The following is a 7,661-nucleotide window of genomic DNA, read 5'->3' as shown; positions in this document are numbered from 1 at the left end:
TTTTTTGAGAAGAGACCAACTTATACTGATGTTTCTTAGGACTTCTATCTCTCAAGTCATTTCCTCTTGAAACAATATTATTAAAATTTGTTCTGAGTAATCAGAGATATATCTCTGTTTTATCTGTCTACAAATAAAAACTAAATTTAATGATTCAAAAATAAGTCTATGGAATATTGTATCCCAAGGATTCAGTAAATATGTCAAAAATCTCTATAAACATACATTTATGCATAAGTAAATAATTTGCATCTAAATTTTAAAATTTCTTTTGTGGGAAATAAATGTGCTAAATTGAGAGTTAAGAGAATGAAGACATGATCTCTGGATTTTGAAAGAGTCATTTAGCCGTTTGTGTCTCAGTACATAAAATAAGGAGAAAGTAGTAAATATGCTTCAAGCTTATTAAATAAATGAAATTCTATGATAACATTAACTACTGAAAACAACTGTTATAAATTGAATTGATAAAGTGAAGAATAATATCATCAATCATTATGGATTGAGTGCTGATGTCTAAAACCAATAATCCTTTGCAAAGTAACTAAATATACCCAATGAGTTATAGAGATCATTCTTACACTACAGTTAACATGTGAGCAACAATGGTTCTACTTCAGTTTCGTGAAAGATACATTGTAGGTTTATACAAAGATTAAGCTTATGGAAATTGATAAACTGTCAAACACATTTGAATAAGCACTGATGATAGGTTTTAATTTTATTTCTAATTAATCTCCTTACTATCTAGCTTTTTTGATAGAAGTCTGAAATATCTACATTTGTCACTTGAGTTAATAGTGTCAATCTTATTAGCAGTTCAAATGTGTATTAACGTTTTTGTATAGATAGTTAGCAAGAGAGTCTTACATTTGAAGTAACCCCCACCGGTTAATATTAAAATTAGAAGGATAATATTGATCTTGATTTAGGTTCACCAATTGTAGTCCACATGATGAAGTTCAAGCCACAGCATTTGATTAGTTCTGGTGCATAATTGTGGCCAAAAACAGAGTTAAAATTAGTAATTTTATGAGCAAAGTTAGTGGCTTCCCTGGTAGCGCAGTCAGTAAGGAATCTGCCATCTATGCAGGAGACCCAGGTTTGATCCCTGGATTGGGAAGATACCCTGGAGAAGGAAATGGCAATCCACTCAAGTATTGTTGCCTGGGAAATCCTATGGACAGAGGAGCCTGGAGGCCTATAATAGTCCATGGAATCACAACAGTTGGGCATGACTTAGCGACTAAACCACTACAGTATTTTACTAGATGATTTCAAAATTTTGACTGCTTTATAAAAAGCATAATGCCATGAATCAAATGACTGGGTATTTTTTGACCTATCACATTTCTAATGATTGTAAAGACAACTGAGTTTGCATTGCTTAACTTCTATTTGAAGCATATAGTCATCACATCAGTGAAATAAGGTACATAATTCAGGTATAATTTGATTATGTGCAAAAATGAAATCAAAATATTTCAAAGAAAAGAGTTGATCCTACTGATGAGTTTCCAGACAACTTTCAAGATGGATGTTTATCACTATCTTCTATGATCTGTTAAGGCTTATGAGTCTTTATATAACTGATACCAAAAAAAAAAAAGAAAAGAAAAAAATATTTGTGCATCAGAATCTTGCCAGTTACTGAACAAATTTAAACTCACTAAAACCAAATATCTTCCAATATTTGTTTGAGAGATACAATGTACTTGAACAATTTTATTTGGAACAAACTGTCCACTCACCTTCTCAGATATTCTAAAATACCAAGCCAGACCAGGCAAGAGGTAAACATACAAAGTATACTATAAAGACTACATATCCCAAATTACTTATTGTAAATTGTCTTCTGATTTGATGATGCCAACAGCTTACACTGAAATTTATAATAACAGTCAGTCATGTGAAATTCAGTCTAGTTCAACAATTATTGAGCATCTACTATGTGCTATCGGGCTAAGGACCAGGGATATGGCAGCAAACCAAACAGAGATGTTTTGGCTCCTATGGAGCCTGGTGATGAATGCAGGTATATACTGATACATACAACTTAGAAAGGAAAGTGCTGTTGTGGGAGCAATGCAAGATGCCCTAGGAGCCAAGAAGAGAAGTTTGGACTTAATCTGGAGGCTTCAGAAAGCCTTGCTAGAGAAAACAGTGTCCCAGTTAAAGATCTGAAGGATGAGCAAAAATTGGTCAAGGAAAAGGACCATTTGGTACACTATTATTAAATCTTTTGTCTTAAGGATGTTACCAAAGATATTGCTTTTCACCTCAGAATGTTGTTTTTAAAAAGCAACCTTAGACTAATTCATGTCTGACCTTAATACCATGACTGTTTGGTTTCCTTTGAGCAGTTCCTTTTTCCTTTTATGAATGAAGTTAAACTCCTTATTGGCTTCTAAGAGTCCAGATTAAATGGTTAGCTCATTTGAGGTTGCATGTTTTGCTAAATGCTCAGTACCTACATATGTCCCTATCTTTGTTTTTCTTTCATTTTTCAACCAGTTTATTTCACAGAAATAATTTTTCTGGTTACTAATGCAGTGCATGATAACTGTAGAAAATTTGAAGAGGGTAATATCAATAAAAAATCAGAAGTGAAAATAAATCACCCATAAATAATCTCAAGAGGAGTTACCAAAGTGGCACTAGCAGTATAGAACCTGCCTGCCAATACAGGAGATGTAAAAGGCGTGGTTGATGCCTGGGTTGGGAAGATCTCCTGGAGGAGGAAATGGCAACCCAGTCTAGTATTCTTGTCTAGAAAATCCCATGGAAGTGTAGCCTGGCAGGCTACAGTCCATAATATCACAAAGAGTCAGACTAAAGCAACATAGCACACACACAACCTCAAGACAGTCTCCAAATAAGAATCCATATCTAAATCTTTAGATAGGAAAAAGACAACAGTATACATTTGAAAATTAAACTACACATTTAAACCAGACATTTACTTCAGTTCAATTCAGTTCAGTCACTCAGTTGTGTCTGACTCTTTGAAACCCCATGAATCTACTTATCAGTATATAATAAATATTTTCCTGTATCTTAATATTTTATTGGCAACAACATTTTAGTGATTATGTATTAGTTTAGCCTCTGGACAAGGGGCTTCTCTGATGACTCAATGGTAAAGAATCCTCTTGCAAATATAGTAGATGCAGGAGAGATGGGTTCCATCACTGGATAGAGAAGATCGCCTGGAGAAGGAAATGGTAGCTCACTCCTATATTCTTGCCTTGAGAATTACAGGAACAGAGGAGCCTGGAGGACGCAGTCCATGGGTGACACAGAAACAGACACAACTGGGCAGGCACTGTAACAAGTATATAAAGTATCCTCTGGATGTATAATTTATTCATCTGATAGTATTTTTTTTCAGACATCTATGTTTCTTCCAAATTTTACCCTCATCAGTTCAGTTCAGTCACTCAGTCGTGTCCGATTCTTTGCGACGCCATGAATCGCAGCACGCCAGGCCTCCCTGTCCATCACCAACTCCCGGAGTTCACTCAGACTCACGTCCATCGAGTCAGTGATGCCATCCAGCCATCTCATCCTCTGTCGTCCCCTTCTCCTCCTGCCCCCAATCCCTCCCAGCATCAAGGTCTTTTCCAATGAGTCAACTCTTCGCATGAGGTGGCGAAAGTACTGGAGTTTCAGCTTTAGCATCATTCCTTCCAAAGAAATCCGAGGGCTGATCTCCTTCAGAATGGACTGGTTGGATGTCCTTGCAGTCCGAGGGACTCTCAAGAGTCTTCTCCAACACCACAGTTCAAAAGCATCAATTCTTCGGCGCTCAGCCTTCTTCACAGTCCAACTCTTACATACATACATCATCACAGGAAAAACCATAGCCTTGACTAGATGGACCTTTTTTGGCAAAGTAATGTCTCTCCTTTGTAATATGCTATCTAGGTTGGTCATAACTTTCCTTCCAAGGAATAAGCGTCTTTTAATTTCATGGCTGCAGTCACCATCTTCAGTGATTTTGGAGCCCCAAAAAATAAAAGTCTGACACTGTTTCCACTGTTTCCCCATCTATTTCCCATGAAGTGATGGGACCGGATGCCATGATCTTCGTTTTCTGAATGTTGAGCTTTAAGTTAACTTTTTCACTCTCCACTTTCATTTTCATCAAGAGGCTTTTTAGTTCCTCTTCACTTTCTGCCATAAGGGTGGTATCATCTGCATATCTGAGGTTATTGATATTTCTCCTGGCAATCTTGATTCCAGCTTGGGCTTCTTCCAGTCCGGCGTTTCTCATGGTGTACTCTGCATAGAAGTTAAATAAACAGTGTGACAATATACAGCCTTGACGAACTCCTTTTCCTATTTGGAACCAGTCTGTTGTTCCATGTCCAGTTTTAACTGTTGCTTCCTGACCTGCATAGAAATTTCTCAAGAGGCAGATCAGGTGGTCTGGTATTCCCATCTCTTTCAGAATTTTCCACAGTTTATTGTGATCCACACAGTCAAAGGCTTTGGCATAGTCAAGAAAGCAGAAATAGATGTTTTTCTGGAACTCTCTTGCTTTTTTGATGATCCAGCAGATGTTGGCAATTTGATCTCTGGTTCCTCTGCCTTTTCTAAAACCAGCTTGAACATCAGGAAGTTCATGGTTCACGTATTGCTGAAGCCTGGCTTGGAGAATTTTGAGCATTACTTTACTAGCATGTGAGATGAGGGCAATTGTGCAGCAGTTTGAGCATTCTTTGGCATTGCCTTTCTTTGGGATTGGAATTAAAACTGAGCTTTTCCAGTCCTGTGGCCACTGCTGAGTTTTGCAAATTTGCTGGCATATTGGGTGCAGCACTTTCACAGCATCATCTTTCAGGATTTGGAATAGCTCAACTGGAATTCCATCACCTCCACTAGCTTTGTTTGTAGTGATGCTTTCTAAGGCCCACTTGACTTCATATTCCAGGATGTCTGGCTCTAGGTCAGTGATCACATCATCGTGATTATCTGGGTCATGAAGATCTTTTGTGTACAGTTCTTCTGTATATTCTTGCCACCTCTTTTTAATATCTTCTGCTTCTGTTAGGTCCATACCATTTCTGTCCTTTATCGAACCCATCTTTGCATGAAATGTTCCCTTGGTATCTCTAATTTTCTTGAAGAGATCTCTAGTCTTTCCCATTCTGTTGTTTTCCTATTTACCCTCATATACAATTCAAATTTACTTGAGGAATATCTTATCAATACATACCTCCACTTTTGTTTTATTTTCTTTAGTTTTTGTTTTCAATGCTTCACATGATTTATTTTTTCAAATGTATCAGTCTTTGTCAATCCGCAATATGAAACATGGCATTACTATAAATTAAGATATTGTACTACTAAGATATGGCAATTGGGCCAGGCACCTAGGAATTTCTGAAACTGCCTTATTTATTTAGTCTTTGCTTTTAGATATTTGAAAACTTTGTCTGCTATATATATACATATTTTAACCTACTTTATTTAAATTTTATTTCATATATAGAATTTTAAGGTGTCAAAACTGTTTCTGTAATATATTTAAACTCACAAAAATTATCCTTTGTGTTCATATCTTTGGTTATATTCTTGGGAAAGTACCTCAACATATCAAGATCTATATATATATGTATATGTCAGTTATTTTTTCTTTGATTCTCCCTACTCTTTTTTTAATTTTACATATCCACTTATACATTGCTTTAAATTATTTCTGAAACAACACAGTACTTAGATACATACTATATTTCTTCAGTTCAGTTGCTCAGTCGTGTCTGACTCTTTGTGACCCCATGGACTGCACACTCCAGGCTTCCCTGTCCTTCACTCCCAGAGCTTGCTCAAAGTCATGTGCATCAAGTCCGTGATGTCATCCAACCACCTCATCCGCTGTCATCCCCTTCTCCTTCTGCCTTCAATCTTTCCCAGCATCAGGGTCTTTTCCAATGAGAAATATGACTATTTCTTAAGATCCATAAAAGCACTGAAATCTGAAAATTAATTAATGTATAATAAAAAGACAAATATTTAAAATTACAATCCTCTTTATGCTATGCTATGCTAAGTCACTTCAGTCGTGTCCGACTCTGTGTGACCCAATAGACAGCAGCCTACCAGGCTCCCCTGTCCCTGGGATTCTCCAGGCAAGCACACTGGAGTGGGTTGCCATTTCCTTCTCCAATGCATGAAAGTGAAAAGTGAAAGTGAAGTCGCTCAGTCGTGTCCGACTCTTAGCGTCCCCATGGACTGCAGCCTACCAGGCTCCTCCGTCGATGGGATTTTCCAGGCAAGAGTACTGGAGTGGGGTGCCATTGCCTTCTCCAATCCTCTTTATAGTTCTATACAAATATTGCTTTAGTGGCTTATAAATGGAATTTTATTGTAAAAGTCACGCAAGTTTCACTAAGTTAAGTGTACCTATTGTGGCATGCAAGATATACAGCATGCAAATGTACTTTGAAATTGAAAGCATATTTTCACTGAGGCATATTAATTAATGACCTTCATCAAAAGAAAGAATATTTATTTAAGCCCATATGAGCATAATCTTCATAGCAAAGTTAATATTCACATGTGTTCATTGCTAGTCCTTATTATAGATATGTCAGTATTCAGTGTTTATCTGTGATGTATGTAAGAAAAATGGAGAAATATGAATGATTGAGTCAATCTTTTAATTCGTAACTACCAGGTAACTGTTGACGTTATGTTTTTCTTATTTTAAGTGTGACATTGGTCTCTTGAGATTAAATCAAGTCAAAACTCTTACTTCTTCCTAAACAATATTTTTTGGACTTTTTTTGTTTTGTTATATATGTGTAAGTGTATATATATATAATGAATTGGACCGAATAGATTATACATTTATGTTTAAAACTCACAAATTGGTTAATCCTTTCTAATTTTTCGTGATCTAAGCTGAGGTATTTGATTTTACTGAAAACTAAACCACCTGTTACAGTGGGTAGGAGTTTGGTACAGAGAAAATAATATGAGTTATAGAGTTAGGAAGAACTGGGTATACTCTCAGAAAGCTTGCTAGACATGTAGCTTTGAAAAATTACTCAAGTTCTATATTACAGATTTTAACCTACCTAACAAATAGGAATAATAAATATTAAGGCTACTTAAAATGATCAAATTAAATAAGTAATAATATATCATTTTAAATCCCCAAGCATCCAACCCAGAGTATAGTAGGTGCTGAATTGTTACTCATTTTTTTCTTTAGGTACTAAACTGTATACTGTATAGTTTTTGTATACATGAAAAATAGAAATAAACTTCAATTTAGCATTGATATTGTAAGTATTTCTGACAAATCAGTTGACAGTAAGAATTGGTTAAATGCTGTGGTTCAAAGTAGTAGAGTAGATGAAACCCAAAATCAGCAAGAAAAATAAAAACCAGAAATAAAAACACATTCTGTAACAAATCCATAAGCTGTCTTATGGATATAATCAATAATATATGTGGAAGCATTACCATAAACTATGAACATCAACAAAAGTGAAAAGTTTTTTTTAAATAACATTAAAAAAATGTCAATCAAGCAATTCCACTCCTAGGTATATATTCCAAACAATCGAAAGCAGGGACTCAAACAGATACTTATGCACTGATGTTCATAGCAGCATTATTCATAACTTTTAAAAGGTGGAAATAACCCA

The sequence above is a fragment of the Bubalus kerabau genome, chromosome 6, assembly GCF_029407905.1.
Source record: "Bubalus kerabau isolate K-KA32 ecotype Philippines breed swamp buffalo chromosome 6, PCC_UOA_SB_1v2, whole genome shotgun sequence".
NCBI lineage: Eukaryota > Metazoa > Chordata > Mammalia > Artiodactyla > Bovidae > Bubalus > Bubalus kerabau.
The sequence above is the reverse complement of the archived record's forward strand: the minus strand, read 5'-3'. Positions refer to the sequence as shown.